Source organism: Perissodus microlepis, chromosome 4, assembly GCF_051167445.1.
Source record: "Perissodus microlepis isolate ML-2025 ecotype Zambia chromosome 4, ASM5116744v1, whole genome shotgun sequence".
Lineage (NCBI taxonomy): Eukaryota > Metazoa > Chordata > Actinopteri > Cichliformes > Cichlidae > Perissodus > Perissodus microlepis.
The window spans coordinates 19,204,650-19,226,007 of record NC_140464.1 but is presented as its reverse complement, the minus strand read 5'-3'; the positions used below and the strand labels follow the sequence as shown (position 1 = coordinate 19,226,007).

The window sequence follows — 21,358 nt, the reverse complement described above, 5'->3', positions numbered from 1 at the left end:
GGGGAGACCTACCTTGGCACTTGTGCAGGTGAAACCAAAGCGAAGATATGCTTCACCATAAGTTGGTTTGGAAAAATATGCAGCTATGCTTCATCTCCTGCTTTGCGTTTGTGTGGGAGCCCTGTGCTAGCAGTGTCCAAGCGCCCCCCCCCCCCTTTTCATACCGCACCCCCCTGCAATGGCTCTGCGCCCCCCTAGGGGGTGGGCCCCACACTTTGGGAAGGTCTGCTCTACATAATATCCTGATGCAAATCTTCACTGTGTGCAGTGTACTTCTGCGCTGCTGACTTGTCTTAAACTTTTTGTTGATCATCAGAGCAGCAGTGAAGAATCTCTAGACTCACAATGACACAGACACACTCTGCTGCTGGTTGCTTTTTTACTTCCCTGTGAGTTCTTCTGCTTCTTATTGTTTCATAATTTACCAGGAAACAATGATGCTCTGTCAGCAATACCAGAACATTTTGAAGATCTCTTTATCACATTTTTATCTGTATTCATCTCCGCAGGTTTTACAGGTCAGAGTATGGAGTCCATTCCTTCCAGTCCTGTAGTGAAAAGGCCTGGGGAGACTCTCAGTCTCTCCTGCAGGAGATCTGGTTTCACATTTACCTGCTATGGTATGCCCTGGATAAGACAACAACCAGGAAAAGGACTGGAATGGATAGGGATTGGCTTCTCATCTTCCAGCAGCAACAGTTATGCAAGCAGTTTGAGAGGACGCATAGAAATCCGTAGAGATGACAGCAACAGCATGACATATCTGAGGCTTTCCAACTTAAAGCCAGAGAACTCTGCTGTGTATTACTGTGCCAGACACACAGTGGTTTAAGTAATGAGAGAGGCTTTACAAAAACCTTCAGCTATACAGCTTCAGTTTTGCTATACAGGGGGCAGTAGATGATCAAGAATATGATTTTCAACTCACTGTCACAATAACTCCTGTGATATATGTGAAAGCATATTTAAAAAAAATCTAAAATGATTTTATGATAATAGAAATATTATGAAAAAAGAATAATGTATGTAAACTGTGAGATAGAGAAATTAATGCAAATATTTTACTTTTTCCTTTGTATTCCAGAGAAAAGGACTTTAAAACAACAAGTAAAACCAAAAACATGTGAAGTATTTACAACATGCTTTTTTAAACACAAGTTTAGCATCTCAAGAGACAATAGCAGGGTTGAACAATCAAAAAGTTACATCTTATGTCTTTTTCCAAACACTTTCCTTGAAGCTGTTACAAACGGAATTAAACTCCACTTACACTAGGCTACTGTGTATGTTGCTTTGATGAACACTGTTGATGTGCTGTTCATGTGGGTCTACTGTGGTTAATATAATATAGATTTGAAATGTGACTTAAAAATGGTGTTTCACATACTTCTTCATCAGAGTTAATATAAGAGGTCATGACACTAAAAGAATCCCAAACTGGACTCTGCTGAAACAGCAAAGACGATTGTAGCAGTAAAACTTTCAGTTGATGATCCAGACGTGGCGCAATGCACGCCTGGACCATCATCTCAAAGACCCTTAGTCAACTTGATTTGATGTTCAACTTTTTCCTTTCCTTTGACAGAACGAAACATTCAGCAGAACTAGATTCAGAGACGACAGCTCTCTGCCATGACTGAGTGCAGTGAGCAAAAAGCAAAGAGAGAAAAGAAGGTTGGACCAGCTCACAAACATGCAGCCCTGTAGCAAGAGACACCTGACGAAATGTACATGAATAAAGATGACAGAGAGGAGAATGATGGACAAGCTGGAAGAAAAGTCATGCAATTTATTCTATAATTATACAACATTCTGTCAAGAAAAGTCATAAAATAATGATTATAGAAAATAAAAGTCTTGCAGGTTGATGGCAAACTGAAATGGACGTCATGCTTATACTCATGTGTAAAGAAACAGTTGGTGTCACACTAACATGTAGCTGCTGCGAGTGGCAACTGTTTGATATAATAAACAATTAGGGAAGCAAATTTAAAAGTGTTGCAGAGACTTGCAGTTAAAACCTGCTTTTGAAATATGAAAAAGTATATAAGCATTAAAACTGAGGGCATGAATAAGTTTAAATTAATCAGTAATTGAAATATGCACATGAGCAGTAGCGGTTTTAGATACGGGCGACACGGGCGGTTGCCCGGGGCGGCATCGTGGTGGGGGGCGGCATCACGGGCATCAGCAAAAAATAAACAAAAAATAAAAATGCTCGTACTGCTAGTAGGGAGTGTTCGCCCAGGGCGCCAAACAGGCTAGGACCGCCATTGCACATGAGCACATATCACCATATATGTAATCCATATAATCATAATCATCAGAATGGCTGCTCATTCTCCTGACCATTTATATTTCACTTACTGCTGAAGAGATTATTCAGAACATGATGCATGTTCTTCTACGTCTGAGTGCATATTTAAAATAATGTACTTCTAGACACACAACTGTGAAAACTAATGATAAAAAAATCAGTATGAAAAAATATGTCAACACTCAAGCAAGCACTCTCTGATCACTGTAACATTGCAGGTTTTAAGGCTGTGTTCATCTAGCATAGCTCTCCCTAACCCTAAAGGAAAATAGCACTGCTAATATCTGTACCACATTACTGGAAAACAGAGAAGGAACTCAAAATGTTTCAGCTCATAGTTTAGAAGTTACAAAAGACCATCTCCCATAGAAAGTGAATCTAAGGGAATAAAACCAATGCTAAACAACTCTAAAAAACAAAAGCATACAATTTGATGCAACATATTTTGTTTTTAGATTCATTTGAATGATACGTGAAACAGACAGTTCAGGCCATTTGTTGTAAAGTCCATCTATCAGCCATCCACAATGATGAATCGGCTAAGAAGTACAGAATAGATAGATGGATGGAGTTTTAATTCCAGTTATAATGATTTAAATAGTTAATTTAATTGTCTGCAAAATAGATTGAAATGATTTATGAGTTATCAATCGTCAGCATGAAATCTTTTATTCTAATTTCTTTGACATTCCATTAAATCCATTTTTATTCATACATTATTACTTTAAAGCAAATTTACCGTACTTTACCGTACAACATAATGTGCATTGCGACATGAATTATTTGTTAAGTGGTGCTATATGAATAAAACCGAACAGATTTACAGAAGGTCTTTATTAAAACAAATCAGATGGATGAACATGTCCCTCCCAGCACAGGGCTGACAGGACTTTCCCCCCATATAATAAATAAATAAATAAACTGAATAAAAATAGATGAAGATAAATTATTATGATTACTGGTATTTATCCAGTGTAAGTACAAGAATTCCTAGCTTTTGACTGGCTCATGCAGTCACATGGGGAGAAAAGGAGGTTGTTGTGTTGAAGTCTAAGAAGAGTAAAGGTGCTCCTAAGTAAGCTGTCTCCATCTTTATGTTCATAATAGTTATGAGAGATTTAGTGTCATTGAAAAAAACTTAATCTAGGTTTTCACTTACACTTGGTGAACACTGACAGATGTGTGTCATAATGAATGTGTTTAAAAAGAAAACAAAAAAACTAAATACATTTTGCAGTGTTAAAAGTAACTGTTTCATTAGGATCAGTACAAGGAACAACTATCAATAAAATAGGCTGTATAACATTCATTAAACACTAAATATAATTTTGTTCTTCTATACCCTCTCATCCTTTTGTACAAACTGACAGAAGCCTCCTTTGTTTATTTTTTTATTTATTGACTCACATCAAGTGGAGAGGCCAAAATAATCGGAATAACACTGTTTAAATCAATTCAGTTCAATTTAATTCACTTCAATTGTAGGTAAAGACCCAACAACAATAAAGAGAAAACAAAAAAACCCTAAAACCCAACAATCAGATGACCCCGTATGAGCAAGCCCTTTTGGCGACAGTGGGAAGGAAAAAACTCCCTTTTAACAGGAAGAAACCGCCGGCAGGAGGGCTGCTATCTCTGCTACAGTGCGTGGGGCTGCACCATGCACTGGGCGATCCGCGTTAACTCGCTAACAGAGATTTGCCGCATTAATGTGGTTATGGCATTAACATCATTTTAACAAAATTAATGCTGAGAGCACTAATTTTAATATTTGAAAAATCTTTTTTGCTTTAAAACTAAACTAAACTAAACAGAATATACAAAAAAGCAAAGAACAAATGCATTCTGTACATTTTTAAGTTTTCAACCTTTTCACTTTGTGTAACAGTGGTATTTTTTCCTGAATGGGAGACGTTATTGCACCCTAAAATTATTATTATTATTATGTCTCATAAAAATTCAGTCTGTACCCATGGCTGACTCTTTAATCCATTTTTTTTTTAAATTTTGTCAGTGTTTATCTGTATGCAAAGTAAACTTTCTCCCAGGCTAATATAAAGACCTGATATACTGCAGGAGGTTTCAGAAGAAGAGAAGATACTAGCAGATCACCTTCAGTATCAACATGTTCTCTCTAGACTAGTAGCGTTCTCTCTCTCTTGCTTGCTCTCTCTCGCTCTCTCTCTCGCTCTCTCGCCAGGGCGGAACTCATGGTGGGTTCACGCCCTCGGCCCACGCCCCTCTGAAGAGGAAACACCTGGGCCTCATCAGTGCAGCCAGCATTTAAGCCAGGGAGTGGCTTCTACTCATCGCTGGATCGTTGTGTGTGACTCGCTCAGTGCAGCCCGGCTCTGAGCAAATTCTCTTTTGCTTCCCTGCGCAAAACCTCTAACGTGTGTTTCCTTCTGTACATAGATCCCCTGGACCCGACTCTGCATTCCCCGAGTGGATTCCTTTTTTGTGTGAGTGTTTGGAGAGAGAGTGGTCACGATAGGAGAGAGTCAGAAGAGGAGCAAGTGTCTTTTCCCTACCTGGATTTCCCCGGAGCCTTTTCCCTGTCACCGCTTTGTATATAGCACTACCCCCTGCACTGTTTGTATATACACCTGGTGGAACTGTAATAAATACTGACTGTGCCTCTGAGTCCTGCGTGTGAGTCCTCAAACGAACCATGACAAAAACACAAAGACTCAACATACACTCTGCAGACGGGACAACAACTGTTACAATGATCAGACCTTTTTATTTAGCATTTTTTCTTTTTCTGTTTTATTTCTCAGCTGGTAAGAGCAAACTAATTAATTGGACAAATAAAACTATGGAAAGAAAATTTGATTGCACTAATGAACTCTTAACACTTTTAGGTACTGAAGGTCAAACACTGACTGAGTCTGAATCAGTGGTCAAAAGGCCTGGAGACTCACACAGACTGACCTGTACATACTCAGGATTTGGTGGCGATTTTCATGCTGCTTGGATCAGACAGGCTGCTGGAAAAGGACCAGAGTGGGTTGCTTGGATCCAGAGTGATAGCGGCAATATCTGGTACTCTCAGTCAGTCAGAGGCCGCTTCACCATCTCCAGAGACAACAGCAGAAAGCAGGTGTATCTGCAGATGAACAGCTTGACGACTGAGGATTCAGCAGTTTATTATTGTGCCAAAGAGCCACAGTATCACAAGAGGAAGAAATGCTGTACAAAAACTCACCACATCAAAACAAGTCAGAATTTGCTTTCAGCATTTTAGAAATGAACTGAAGATTAATGTCTGACCATCACCTGTCAGCTCCTGGACAGCTGATCAGTCAGCCTGCAGGTAAAGGGAGGAAAAGTAGTGAGAGCTCTCACTATGAAGACTCACTGAAGAAAAAGGTCAGGATTGACTCAGACACTTCAAGCATTCTTGCATTTAAAAACTCAGTGAGTCACAAAGAAGCTTAAAGACTGTTTACTTTAGTAATTCAGAAACTGTGCCTATTTTTTATAAGGATCAAATATATACAGGAAACATACAAAAAGGCTTCTCCATAAGATGAGTGTAACTATCAACAATACACATTCAGAGGTAGCATTAGGATATTAATTCAAATCAAATTCATATTTGCTTAACTTATTCATGCACAGGATTTATATTAATTACATATATTTGTATATTAGGTATTACAACTATGTGATAGCCCGTTGTATGGACAGCAATCCTCCATAGAAGCAGGACTTGTTACATTTAGTGCCTGAGTAGTGCACATGTCTGAATTAGGAGAGCAGAGCAAACCAGGGTGTGGCATGAAGCAGTGGTCAAAAAGTGACCACATGTCTTGTTGAATGTCGGGAAAACAGATGGACTCTTTTGGGTCTTCAAAGAATGTAACTGTGGAGGTAGATGAAGTGGATGGAGCAGAATCAACAGCAGGGCTGCTCAGATTTAGTTGAAAACCAGGATTTAAGTGGTGTTTTTGTTTAAACGGGTTCAGAAGACACTGGGACTCAAAGAAGGATTTGATCCTCTTTGTGTATGCCATTTTATATCATACAGAAATAAACTAAGAACAAGTATCATGTGGGAACAAATTGTGAGTATCTAATGAAAATATGACATTTATTTCATGAAGATGTCAAATACCTATAAAAGTGCTACAATTCTAAACTAATTTGAACCAAACTGTAAAATATGAAAATTAAAACAAATTAATACCCCAAATTGTTAACTCTTATGACTACACTAATAACTGCAATAGTTCTGTTACACAACACAATCAGAGTTTATAATATAATGCACAATTACAAATGCAGTTACCTAGTTATACACACAAATGGACTGGTCATCGGGCATCAGTGGGCTGATGGTGATTTTTGGTTTTTATGGGCCAATGTTTTTTGTTTTTTTGTTTTTTTTTTTAAGTCCTAAACTAAAGTCCTGTTAGGAGTATATACTCCAGGAGCTGCGTTTGCAAAGACCACACTAGTCGACCGCCTCAATAAGCACGGCATCCAGTTCTCTGTCATCTAAAGTTTGTTTTCTTCCTGCTAAATACATCAGCTAGAAACTAAAATCCTTGTGTTAAGCTTTTATACAGTACTGCAGGGTTTGAGATCTTTAATGAAAACAGATGGCTAAAGCATATATAAAAAATATTTATATTATAAATTCAAAACAGAATATAATCAAGTCGCAGATTTTGACTCTGTGAAACAGTGATATTGTTTGCTGAGGAGGAGTCAGTGCAAAACTAATTTCAATATAAATATCTATGCTATGGTCAAGAGTAAAAGTCGGGACTCAGTCTAACAGACACAGTGTTGACTGTTCAAAGACATTCTGACTTTAACAATGACCAGATCAGTTTATTTAGCCACTTTAGAGTTTCTGATTTGTTTCTCAGCTGGTAAGGACATCTGTTCTGTTGGAAAAATAAGCTGATATAAAGAAATTTGATAACTTACGAAACTAGTGATAACTAATGATAATAATGATTTATGTTTATATGATGGGACCTAGAACACGCTGGAGAAATTATGTCTCTCGGCTAGCCTGGCAGCTACTTAGTGGTCGGGGAGAGGGAGGTCTGGGCTTCTCTGTTTAGGCTGGCCACATGACCCGGCAGCAGATAAGCTGATGAAAATGGATGGATGAATGGAGTTCAACTTATTTAGCTTTCAGGCCACATTAGGCTATTAGAGACACTGAGATAATGAAGTTCAGTTTTGAATTAGACTTCATCAGGTAGACCATCTATGGACAGAATGTGCAGCCTGAAAACACTGCTGTGTATTAAAGTAAAAGAGAGACACATTGAGACAAAAACCATTAGGAGACCTAAACAAAAGGTTCACACACACTAACAAGAACTGACAAGCAGAGAGACTCTCACACCAGACCATTTTGTTAAGGAAGCGTCTTTTATGTTATAAAACAGCACTTAACTCACTATCTAACATCATCTAACTCCCATGATGATTAAATAATGTTTCCTTTAACAATTTGTTATAAACAAGCAAATAATTAAATAAATAAACAAAGTGCAGTATTCCTGAAACATATTTGTCTTGGTCTTTTGTGTTATTTTTGAGTTTTGAATCTTTAACGTATTTGAGTTTGTCTTTTTGTTTAGGTTTTGGTAAATGGACTGGTTCTTTTATAGCATTTTTCTACAATCTCCAGAGACAACAACAGAAAGCAAGTGTATCTGCAGGTGAGAGGCTTGACAGCAGGAGGATTTCTGCTTATTATTCTGTTTATTATTGTGCTTGAGAGCCACAGTGAACCAAGGTGAGGAAACACTGTACACAGCTCTTAAAATTAGCAATTTACTTTTACAAAAATGACTTCCAACTCAATATAATAAACAATAGAACTGCATTGATCTGTAATATGTTTATCATTATCTATTCATTCATTTTGGTTGTAATGAATAGAATCTATTTTGATTTACTTTGTTCATACTTTCACAGTACTCAACAGGCAACTTATGTTGCCTAAAAAACATCATCTAATGTTTCATTCTTGTTCAAATAAATCTGTTTTTAAAGTTACATTTCAGTTTCTCACCTCTCCAAACTCTCTGTTAGCAAAGCAGTCATGCATGTTTCAGTTATAACCTGACAGTTTCCATGTGTATGCAAAGTGAACTTCCTCTCAGTTTGAAATAAAGATTTGAAATCAGTCCGTCAGTTTCATCAGATGAGAAGCTCCCATCAGATCACCTTCAGCACCATCATGTTCTCTGTAGCTCTGCTGCTACTGCTGCTGCTGGATCCTGTGAGTCTCACTGAACGCAAACACTGACAGCATGGACACCACACACTGTTACTTTTATAGAACCACATTCAACTTGTTTTCTCTGCAGGTGTGAAGTGTGAGCAGCTGACACAGCCACCCTCTGTGATTGTGCAGCCAGGTCAACGTCTGACCATCACCTGTCAGGTCTCTTATTCTATGGGCAGCTACACAGCTTGGATCAGACAGCCTGCAGGGAAAGGACTGGAGTGGATTGGGATGAAAAGTATTTCGTATTCATACTATAACTCACTAAACAGAGAGTTCAGCATTGACTTGGACACTTCAAGCAAGACAGTGACTTTAAACGGAGAGAATATGCAGCCTGAAGACACTGCTGTGTATTACTGTGCCCGATACCACAGTAACACAAAGCAGCAGCAGAGCTGAACAAAAACCTCTCAGTGGCTGAGCAGTTGTAGCATGAAGCCACCAGAGGTGGAGCTCTAAGACCAATAATGTATTCAAAAGTGTTTCTGTGGGAAGGAAACAGTTCTTAGAAAAACTATTCAGTTTGTGTGGAAAATCTAAAAAAAAGTGATTTTGAAAGATCTTGAAATAGCTCTTAAATAAAATGTCATGGCATGAATAAGCTTTACTGTTTTCTTTAATGAAATGTTTTCAGACAGACTGAGGTTTATGTTGTGATCACTACCTTCAATGAAGTAGTAGTAGCAACAAATGTTACCTACACCAATTCAGAGACAGTTTACCATCTCAATAGACAACAAAAAACAGCAACTGTATCTGCTATTTAATAATAACAAAGACTGTTTATTATCATGATCAACAGTCACATGTTTGGTGAAAATGATAAAAATTCACACAATAATCACTACTACAAAGACGATGAAAGCAACTTTGTAATACTTTCTCCTGTCCAGTCTCAAAACAACAAAAACTAGTTCATATAAAGTGTTCACAAGGGCAACATGCACATTTACACTTAATCATACACCATAAAAAAACTTGCTGTAAAATCTGTAAAAACTCTGGGTTCAAGACCCGGGAATCATGACAAGGAGGAGGAGATGAAGCAAGCTGATCTCTAACTATGATTAACCACCACATTAGACTGCGCAGAGACAAATGAATGAGAAATTATGTGTTTGAAATACAGACACTAATTATTGCTGTTTGTCTGTAAGAAACGAGCACTTAACCAGTGTTTAAAAAACCTGGATAATCTCACAGAGTGACCTGTAAATACTCAGGGTCTAGTGGTGATATTATTGCTCCTTGGATCAGATATTCTGGTGGAAAAGGACCAATATATAACTGAAACTCTTGACATTCAGAATTTGTTTTGACTGAGTCTGTAAGACTGATAAATACAGATCTGAAACCTGAGCTGGAGAAGATCAACATAAGCATGGACAGAGCAGAGAATCACAGAGTGTGTGCCCACCCCAACCCTGAACTCTTGTAAGGCAAAGGTAGTAAACACTGAGCACATGTTACTGGAGACAGGAATTCAATAAATTGAATGTGTCCAGAGTTTAGTAGTTAAAAAAACACATGCCGCAGTAACTGAGCCCATGTTTGGAAGCAAAAATGATAAAGAAAAAAAATATTATTATTTTGAGGTACCTCTGAATACATTTTAGCCCTTCCATAGTAAAATCCCAATACCATATTTCTGCCCCGTAATGAATTGCTGTCCTCTCAAAGCACTTCCATCACACCCTGACTTTCCAGATGATGCTGAGACTGTCTGTAATGATGACAGTGCTCTGTCTTCCCTGTAATTTGGTTTATGGTAGAATGCCCTAACTACATTTTTCATTCCGATTAATTTATTAAATCATTTTCATTTATTTTACCTCTGTTTCTTTGTACAAGTGTGAATGGTCAGGATATGGAGTCCATTCACTCCAGTGTTAATAAAACCCCAGGAAACCATCAGTATTCCCTGTAGAGAACCTGGTTTCAGTTTTGGTGTAAATGGCATCTGCTGAGCACACTTCTCTGACTTCAAGTTGGAAAACATCAGGTATGTCATCTTTTTGCTGTCATCTTGACAGACTTCTATACGTCCTCTCAAACTGCTCACATATATGTTATCACTGGAAGGTCTGTGGCCAACACCTATCGATTTCAGTCCTTTTCCTGGTTGTTGTCTTATATAGTGCATACCACAGCAGGTAAATGCGAAACCAGATCCTCTACAGGAGAGACAGAGTCTCCCCAGGCTGTTTCACTACAGGACGGGAAGGAATGGACTCCATATTCTGACCTGTAACACCTGAGGAGATGGTAAATGATGAAACAACAAGAAACAGAATCCTAAACAAATGCAGTGATCTGTCAGGATTTGAATCACAAAAAGACCTGAACTTTAGCATACTTTAAACTATTGTATATTTAATTTAATGAGGTATAATATAACAGGCAATTTAACTACAAAGGAAGAATGCTGCTCTATTATATGGAGATAATGTTACTATATGGGGGGTATCTTCATCAACAAGATCACAGGACAACCTATTTTAATGAGACTGTGCCCAGCCTGCGGCTTCCTGAACCCATGCACTGGCTGCCATTTGAGCTCAATTCAATTCAATTCAATTCAATTCAATTCAATTCAGTTCAAATAGTGCCAAATTATGACAGTTGCTTCAAGATGCTTTTTATTGTAAGCTAAAGATCCTACAATAACAGAGGGAAAACCCCAACAATCAAACAGCACCCTCTGAGCAAACACTTGGCCAGTAATGTATCATGTCCTAATTCAGTACTGGTATTAATCAATGACTAATAAGTGATTAATAATTGACGCACATCATACTTTAGATGATCAAAAATATTTTAGCTGTTGAATTTCATCTTTGCTTCTGATTTAATCTCTCAGGGATTTTCTTCTTATACTAATTTCACTAATTAACATCATTAGTTGTGAGTTGTTCCAGTAGTTTCATTTTTCTTAGTCTCTGGTGATTTGCTGCCCCTCTCTTATCTTTTTTGAAATGGGATAGTCTTTTACCACGTATAATAATGAATAATATATTTTGAATGAGTAAATTAATTTTAGAAGAAAATAAAAATTGGAAAAAAAAATCCGTTACAACCCAAAACTTTACTTCTCAGCCTCACAGTGTGGATGGATGTGATAACTAAATATTTTTCAGATTAATTCATGAAATGTACAAAGTGCAGTTGAAGATCTAAAATAACCTTATGCAGTAATATTAATAACTGCCAGCTGTGAGAGAGGTCATGTTAGTCTTGTTCTATATATGTTCTAGTTACACAAAATATATCATTTTAAACAAAAAAAAATTGATATCCAACTTTAAAATATCCTATTTTTGAATGTTTTACGAAGAGAGAAAATCAGCTAGGTTACAAAATGAAGGCAACATTAGATTCAGTCATAAGGAATAACAGCACAAGAGCCACACCTTCTTCATTAAATCCTGATGCAAATGCGACTGTGTGAAGTGTACTTCTGTCCTGCTGACCTATCTTGTACTTTGTGTAGATCATCGGAGCAGCAGTGGAGAATCAGGATGACAAACAGACTCACTCTGCTGCTGGTTGCTTTTTTTCTGCCATGTGAGTGCTTCTGCTTCTTGTTTCATCATTTACCAGGAAACACTGTGTCAGTCAGTAATACCAGAACATCATTTCTGTTTTCATTTCATCAGGTGTTACAGGTCAGAGTATGGAGTCCATTCCTTCCAGTCTTGTAGTGAAACAGCCTGGGGAGACTCTCAGTTTGTCCTGCAGGGGATCTGGTTTCACATTTACCTGTTGTGGTATGAGCTGGATAAGACAACAACCAGGAAAAGGACTGGAATGGATCGGGGTTGGCCACATACCTTCCAGCAGCAACAGATATGTGAGCAGTTTGAGTGGACGTATAGAAGTCAGTAGAGATGACAGCAACAGCATGGTACATTTGAGGCTTTCCAACCTAAAGGCAGAGGACTCTGCTGTGTATTACTGTGCAAGACACACACAGTGGTTTCTGATATGAGAGAAGCTTTACAAAAACCTTCAGACATTTAACAGGAACCTACAGGGGGCAGTAGATGGTCAAAAATCTAATGTTAATCTGCAACTGTTTGACATAATGAACAATTAAGGAAGGGAATTTAAAAGTGCTGCAGAGATTAGCAGTTAGAACATGCTTTTGAATAATATTTGAATATATTTAAGATATTTTTGCTCCTCCTTAATAAAATAGGGATGCCACACTTATGTCCTCTCACTAACTATCTGAAGCACTTCCTTCACTTTCAAGATGATGCTGAGACTGTCTGTTCTGATGACAGTGCTCTGTCTGCCCTGTGAGTCCCTTTATGCTATAATACACAAAGTGATTTTTTCATTACTATGATTGTATTAAATTATTTTTTAACTGTTTATACTTCTGGTACTTTGGCAGGTCTGAATGGTCAGGCTATGGAGTCCATTCCCTCTACTCCAGTGTTGAAAAATCCTCATGAAACTCTCAGAGGATCTTTCCTGTAGAGGATCTGGTTTTAATTTTGGCAGCTATGGCATGCACTGGATCAGACAACCTGCAGGAAAAGGCCTAGAATGGTTTGGAACTATTTGGAGTGACGCAAGTAGAACTGAATATATTGCCAGTGTGCAAGGACGTATAGAAATCACCAGAGACAACAGCAACAGCATGACATATCTGAGACTGTCTAATCTAAAGCCAGAGGACTCTGCTGTGTATTACTGTGCGACAAACACACAGTGGTTTCTGATATGAGAGAAGCTTTACAAAAACCTCCAGCTATATATTTTCATAACAAACTGTAGGGTGCAGTAGATGATTACAAATATTACAACATTTTTAAGAAGACATGACATGAGTGAGAATATTTATAAAACATTTGTTTTTGAAGATAAGGTGATTCATAAAGAAAATCAATATGAAAAAAGTATATAAGCATTAAAACAGAGGGCATGAATAAGTTTAAATTAATCAGTAATTGAAATATGCACATGAGCACATATATCACCATATATGTAATCCATATAATCATAATCATCAGAATGGCTGCTCATTCTCCTGACCATTTATATTTCACTTACTGCTGAAGAGATTATTCAGAACATGATACATGTTCTTCTACGTCTGAGTGCATATTTAAAATAATGTACTTCTAGACACACAACTGTGAAAACTAATGATAAAAAAATCTGTATGAAAAAATATGTCAACACTCAAGCAAGCACTCTCTGATCACTGTAACATTGCTGATTTTACAGCTGTGTTCGTCTAGCATAGCTCTCCCTAACCAGGAAAATAGCACTGCTAATATCTGTACCACATTACTGGAAAATAGAGAAGGAACTCAAATGTTTCAGCACATAGTTTAGAAGTTACCGTCTCCCATAGAAAGTGAATCTAAGGGAATAAAACCAATGCTAAACAACTCTAAAAAACAAAAGCATACAATTTGATGCAACATATTTTGTTTTTAGATTCATTTGAATGATACGTGAAACAGACAGTTCAGGCCATTTGTTGTAAAGTCCATCTATCAGCCATCCACAATGATGAATCGGCTAAGAAGTACAGAATAGATAGATGGATGGAGTTTTAATTCCAGTTGTAATGATTTAAATAGTTAATTTAATTGTCTGCAAAATAGATTGAAATGATTCATGAGTTAGCAATCGTCAGCATGAAATCTTTTATTCTAATTTCTTTGACATTCCATTAAATCCATTTTTATTCATATATTATTACTTTAAAGCAAATATCATCTAATCATACTTTATATTGTAAGGTAAAGTCCTAACAATATTACAAAGAAAAACCATGACAGTGGAGAAAAAAAAGAAAAAGGACCTCTTGGAAAGCCTGATTCAAGAGGTGCCATTATCTGTAATAACTGGAAAGGATGAAAAAGAGAAACCAAGAGGTGATGAACATTATAAAAAGAGCACTGCAGATTGGGAAAGTCAAATCTGAAGCATAGAGCCCTGGAGCCAGAGCAACCCACTGAAAGGTAGGGCCAAAGAGGAGAGTGGCCAAACTAGAAGAAACAGGAGAAATACATTTAATTAAAAAAATATTACAATACAATAAAATATTGATCATGAAAAAACCCTTTTGTTGCAAGAGCCATCATATGTCTTGTGAATAAAAGTTGTAAATTATTTTCTGTGCACTTCATGTTGTAAAATAAATACCAAATAATGTTTTCAAGAGAAATCTAAGTTGACTGAAAGTGCAGTAGGGAGAGAATCAAACTTCCTTTAGTTGAATGAAACCTCCAGGACACCCAGGCTCACGGAGGGCATCAATCTGTTGTGATCAGGTGGGGTGAGTAAAAAGTCAAGAGAGAAATGAAAATGTTAAAGAGACAATAATTAATACAACCATAAATAATCAGTAGGTTGGTAGGATGAGATTCAGATGAGATCAGAAACATGCATCTCTGGGCAAGAGTTTCCTGGAAAACAATACCCAGAAAAAGAGTGAGTACGATGTCTTTTAATGCTAAAAAACTATTCCCATCAACAAGTGAGTCCATGTTTGGAAGAAAAACTAATGCAGAAGTAAAAGAGTGAATTAAATGCAATGTTTTTATTTTGAGATGCATTTGAATTTTATGTGACCCAGATAGTTTAGCCCCTCCCTATTGAAATATACACAGGATACTCAGGTTCTTTTAATGACTGGCTCTCAAAGTATTTGCTTCACACCTTCTCTTTCAAGATGTTGCTCAGTTTGTCTGCTCTGCTGACAGTGCTCTGTCTGCCTTGTGAGTCACTAGAATATATAATACAGCAGGTGGAAATTACTAACATGTACTTGAATTTGTTTCTCACATTACTGATCTTTCTTTATTTATAATTTTCATGTTTTTTGGCAGGTCTGAATGGTCAGGCTATGGAGTCCATTCCCTCCACTCCAGTGTTGAAAAATCCTCAGGAAACTCTCAGTCTTTCCTGTAGAGGGACCGGTTTCAATTTTGGCCAAGCAGGAATGCACTGGATAAGACAGCCTGCAGGAAAAGCTTTAGAATGGCTGGGTGTTATATGGTATGATGCAAGTAAAACAGTGTATACAAGCAGTGTGGAAGGACGTATAGAAATCACCAGAGACAACAGCAACAGCATGATGTATCTGAGACTGTCCAGCCCAAAGCCAGAGGACTCTGCTGTGTATTACTGTGCCAGATACACACAGTGGTGTACAAATATATATAATATATATTGTGATTCTACAATATATAAGCTTTTAAGGATAATTTCAGAAGAATACATAAACAAGATATATAGTCAAGATTTTAGATTCGCATAAAAAACAAATGTCCAGTAGTTTTTACATGAGCACACTGTTGTTAAATAATATATCATGAAATAAATATATGTTTATACATTTAATATATTTTCCGAGTTAACACAAGGTATGGCAAATACAGTAAAATCAAAAATATTTCAGCATCATTTAGACTATACTTTTTCAGCTATCTAAAGAGTGGTTCACCATCTGTAGAGATAATAGAAAGGTGGAGGTCAACCTGTCAAAAAAGTATCATTTTGTTTTTTCAGTGCCTGATGTCATGAGGTCACGGAAAGACGTGAAGGAACGACAAATGGGATGCTCAGAAAAACCAACTGCACTAATTTGTACTGATGAATGTTGTCAGATTTACTGTGGTTGCGAGTTAAACTTCTAGGAAATAAATACATTTATAAATAAATGAAAACATTTTTTGTTATTTTACCATCCATCCATTCATCCATCCATCTTCTTCCGCTTTATCCTGGGCTGGGTCGCGGGGGCAGCAGCCTAAGCAGAGAAGCCCAGACCTCCCTCTCCCCAGCCACCTCCTCCAGCTTATCCGGGGGAACACCAAGGCGTTCCCAGGCCAGCCGAGAGATATAATCTCTCCAGCGTGTCCTGGGTCTTCCCCGGGGCCTCCTCCCGGTGGGACATGCCCGGAACACATTAACCCAGGAGGCATCCTTGTCAGATTCTCTTTTATTTTACTTTGGGGTAAAATCAGGAAAAACTAAAGTAATTATCTTTGTATTAGTAATGAATGATCAAACCCTGCTGAGTAAAACATGAATGAACATACATATTACTTGTATATCTGTTTGTTTGCTTAGCTTGATACTTTCTTTTGATAAACTGATTAATGATGAGGAGAAGCTGATGCAAACTCAGGCTGTTTCCATCTTTGAATATGTGCTGCAGAATATAAAAATGGGCACGACAAGATTGAGCTGCACCACTGAAGACTGTCAGAAAAATGGCTTTGATGATAAATTCTCATGAGTTTATGGTTGTTTTTCTTTTCTTGTCAATTTACAAGCCAAATAAGAACAGATTCGTTTCAAAAATAAAGATAAATTTCAATTCAATTCAATTTTCTTTTCTTTTCTTTTATTTATATAGCGCCAAATCACAACAACAGTTGCCTCAAGGCGCTTTATTTTGTAAGGTAGACCGTACAATAATACATACAGAGAAAAAAAACCCAACAACCCACATAGCAAGGTCTGGCCCGGATCTGGTATCAAGCCGGCACTGCTATCTGACTTCTGGCATGATAAGACGTATGATATCCAGATATGAGCCAGGCCTGGCATAGATGGCACTGTCTATGTGATGGCATGCCATATCTGGCTCGATTGTGGTTTGGTTCATGTGGCCCAGGCCCATAGAAAACAGGTCTGGCCCGGATCTGGCATCAAGCTGGCACTTCTGACTGACTGGTGTCATGTCAGAGTGTATGTAAACCAGATATGAGCCAGGCCTGGCGTAGATGGCACTGTCTATGAGATGGCATACCATATCTGGCCCAATTGTGGTTTGGTGTATGTGGCCCAGGCCCATAGAAAACAGGTCTTCCCTGGATCCGGCATCAAACTGTCGCGTCTGACTGACCCGTGTCATGGCAGTGTGTATTCCAACCAGATGTGGGCCAGGTCTGGCAATGAGGCACTATTTATGTTCCTATTTTCCTATTTTAGTTAGAAGACCCAAATATATACTGCTATGGTAGCCAAAGTTTCAAATGCAGGTTTGACAGGTTTGTGAGTTTACACTTTATCCAAAACCTTGTGACGGTTTACTCATCTGTGCCAGTGGGTGGCTGTAGCTCAGGGGTAACAGTAAAAATTTACCACCCAATTTACCATCTGCTGACAAAACAACAGAAAGCAGCTGAGAGAGAGAGAGAGGGAGATGCATGGAGAAAACCAATCAGGAAACCTTAACAAAAATGCCACAAACTCCACACTGACATGAAGCCACAAGAAGAGAGGCTCTCACCCCACTTATGCTTACAAGACCAGACCACTTAGATAAGAACGCTTTTTATCAACTTTATTAAACACGAAATAACTCATCCAACACTTACTTCCATGAAATAATAGAAAATGCTCTGTAATGTAATCTTTACTCATTTGTAAGAAAAACCAACAAACAACAAAAAATGTTTTAAAAATGCAATGCTCCTAAACCATGCAGAAGTCCTGTTCTTAGAATTTTGTGTTGATTTTGAGTTTTGAATCTTAAATATATCTGAGTTTGAAATTTTGATTGAGTTTATTTAGGTTTTATTTAACTTTAGCCTTTAGAGTTCGGATTTTTATGTTAGGTTGAATGTCATTCATCATTCATGCTGAGTGACAGTTTTAATGTATTTTACTTTTTTGTGGAGGTTCAGATGTTTGATAAAACGGTTTCCTGATTTAGTGCTGGTTTTTAAGCAACAACTTGTTGTTTGTGAAACTTTTTCAGAGATGCCATCAACATGAACTTTAGCAGTAACAAGTCATATTGTTCCCACAGTATTAATATCTTCATAGAACATGTGTTTAATAATTAGCACTTATGGAGATTTTCATACAGTTTGAGAGAAAATTATTATCTATTTTTTCATAAATAATAAATATAATTTGTGCATTTATAAGATTTACCTGACTAATATAAGTGATGTGCAGAGGTTTGTGTGACATGACATGTGTTCCTCTTTGAGGAGAAGAAACTGATGCAAATTCAGATTTTTACATAAGTGTTGCCAAATATAACACAAAGACTGCATGGTTGATTTACACAACTGTAGACTGAGCAGAGGGACATGACTTTTACAATGAACTGTCCTGCCTTTATGTTTGTTTTCCTTATAGTGTCAGTTTACTGGGCTGGTAAGGACAGCACATTTCTGAAACATTATGAAATGTTTGAAATAAAGAAGCTAATTTTGTTTTTGTCTGTAGGTACTGAGGCTCAAACATTGACTGAGTCTGAATCAGTGATTAAAAGGCCTGGAGACTCCCACAGACTGACCTGTACATACTCAGGGTTCGGTTGGGAAATTCATGCTGCTTGGGTCAGACAGGCTGCTGGAAAAGGACTGGAGTGGGTTGCTTGGATCCACTCTAATGGTAATGAGATCCGCTACTCTCAGTCATTCAGAGGCAGATTTACCATCTCCAGAGACAACAGCAGAAAGCAGCTGTATCTGCAGATGAACAGCTTGACGACTGAGGATTCAGCTGTTTATTATTGTGCAAAAGAGCCACAGTATCACAAACCATCAGCAGAGCTGAACAAAAACCTCTCGGTGCCTGAACAGTTATAATATGAAACTACCAGAGGAGGAGCTCTAAGATAACTGATTATTATTATTATTCAAGGGAAAGAAATGATAGAGGTAGTGGTTGCGCAAATACAAATTCTGATACATAGTCTTATACGTATGGGTTATGTAATTATAAAACTGGGACTATGTGATGGATTTACAGCACTGTAGACTGGACAGAGAGACTTTTACAATGGACAGTTCTGGATTTGTGTTTGTTTTTCCTGTCCTCTCAGTTTATTGGGCTGGTAAGGACAAAGTATTCTTTCTTTTAACATTATGAATTTATATGCTTGAAATAAGAAGCTAATTATTTGTTTATCAGGTCCTGAGGGTCAAACACTGACTCAGTTTGAATCAGCAGTTAAAAGGCCACAGACTGATTTGTACATACTCAGGGTTCAGTAATTATAGTAATGTTTGGATCAGACAGGCTGCTTGAAAAGGACTAGTGGATTGCTTAAATTGCTTATGATAGTAGTAGCACCCACGGATCTCAGTCAGTCAGAGGACGGCTTAACATCTCCAGAGACAACTCTTCTGTCGCTGGCCCACCTTCTCAGAAGAGGAAGCAATGCCATATGAAAACTCAAAAACACAGACACAAAAAACACAACACATTTAGAGAAATAAACTGCACTTTGACATCATCAACACGCTGAAAGAAACACTAAAAGTGCAAAGGCATGAAAAACACCTAGGATCAGAGGAGTAACCATTTTGATGATACTTTGTTCATAATTACATGTACTGTATGTAACCCAAATACACCTTACTCTATGTTAGGGGAGAAGCTGGATATGTGTAAAAACAATCAAAACACAGGAATTTCAGTTAACTGTGACTTTAGTTATCAACAGGTAATAGGTTCATAACAGAAATTACAACCTGGGCCTTTCACAAAATGAAATAAAATTTAAAGTCATTGTCCTTAATTATTTGAATTGTTCCTTTAAAGGGTATTTGGTTAGGTTGGAACCTTATCTTCAGTTTGTTCCTCAGAGTTATAGAGGGTCGATGGTCAGTCAAGTCAGAGAGCAGATCAGCTGATCTGTCAGTCAGCAATTTATACACTGCCCCCAAAAATATAAAAATCAAATTCAGCAACGTCGCAATTAGAGAGGTTACATATTTAATTATATCACATTAGTTATAGTAATATCACTTTCTCACTTTAAGAGCACTCCTGCCACTACTTTACATGCATGTTGAAAGTTAACACAGTGAGGCCATTGTAATGGGAGACATTAAACAGATAGTGAGGCTCCTTCTGCTTATTAGGGATGTAAATCCTTAGGTGAAGGCTAATCCTTTCTAATTCTTTCAATTTATTGGGCTGGTAAGGAAAGTGCAGTTGTTTTACTAACATTGTTGTGAAATTGAACTGATATACTCGGAAAACAGTCACTAATCATTCTTTTTGTCTGTAGGTACTGAGAGTCAAACACTGACTGAGTCTGAATCTGTGATTAAAAGGCCCGGAGACTCCCACAGACTGACCTGTACATACTCAGGGTTCAGCAGTGATATTCATGTTGCTTGGATCAGACAGGCTGCTGGAAAAGGACTGGAGTGGATTGCTGTCATCTGGGGTGACAGTAGTGGCAGCTTCTACTCTCAGTCAGTCAGAGGTCGGTTTAGCATCTCCAGAGACAACAGCAGAAAGCAGGTGTATCTGCAGATGAACAGCCTGACAACTGAGGATTCAGCTGTTTATTATTGTGCTCGAGAGTCACAGTGACACAAGAGGAAGAAACTCTGTAAAAAAAACTCTGCAGTTTGCTTTCTGCCTTTCACAGTCACGTAAATTAAGTACAACATAGCAATCATACTCCATAAATCTACTTAAAAACACAATGAAACTACCTTATTGCAAAAATATGTTTGCAAAGCTGTCATGTTTATACGTGTTTATGACTGTGAAGAATAAATTGACATGTATAAATCTATGTAAATAATCTTAAAATTTTCATCCTTCTTCTAAATGATGTTTTTCACCCTAATATACGAGTTCTTTTGAACATCATCAGTGTAATCTTTTTTGATCCGCTTATATATTTGTGTTTGTTTAAGATAAACAAACTGTGAGCAATCACTTGCACAAAAATGCTGGACACTATAACACACAATAACGCTTTTCTCCTCTACTTGAACTCTTAAAGTGCACTATACTACATTATTATTGTTAGGTCA

The 21,358-nt window shown here is 37.6% G+C and overlaps 1 pseudogene across 1 annotated transcript; it reads left to right on the top strand.

The window, feature by feature from the left end:
- The first annotated feature begins 18,647 nt into the window (after nucleotides 1–18,647).
- On the top strand, nucleotides 18,648–19,165 carry LOC146388790 (immunoglobulin heavy variable 3-48 pseudogene; annotated as a pseudogene). Its single transcript, XR_014800000.1, has 2 exons — nucleotides 18,648–18,728; nucleotides 18,801–19,165. The product of XR_014800000.1 is annotated as an immunoglobulin heavy variable 3-48 pseudogene (transcript).
- Nucleotides 19,166–21,358: the final 2,193 nt, after the last annotated feature.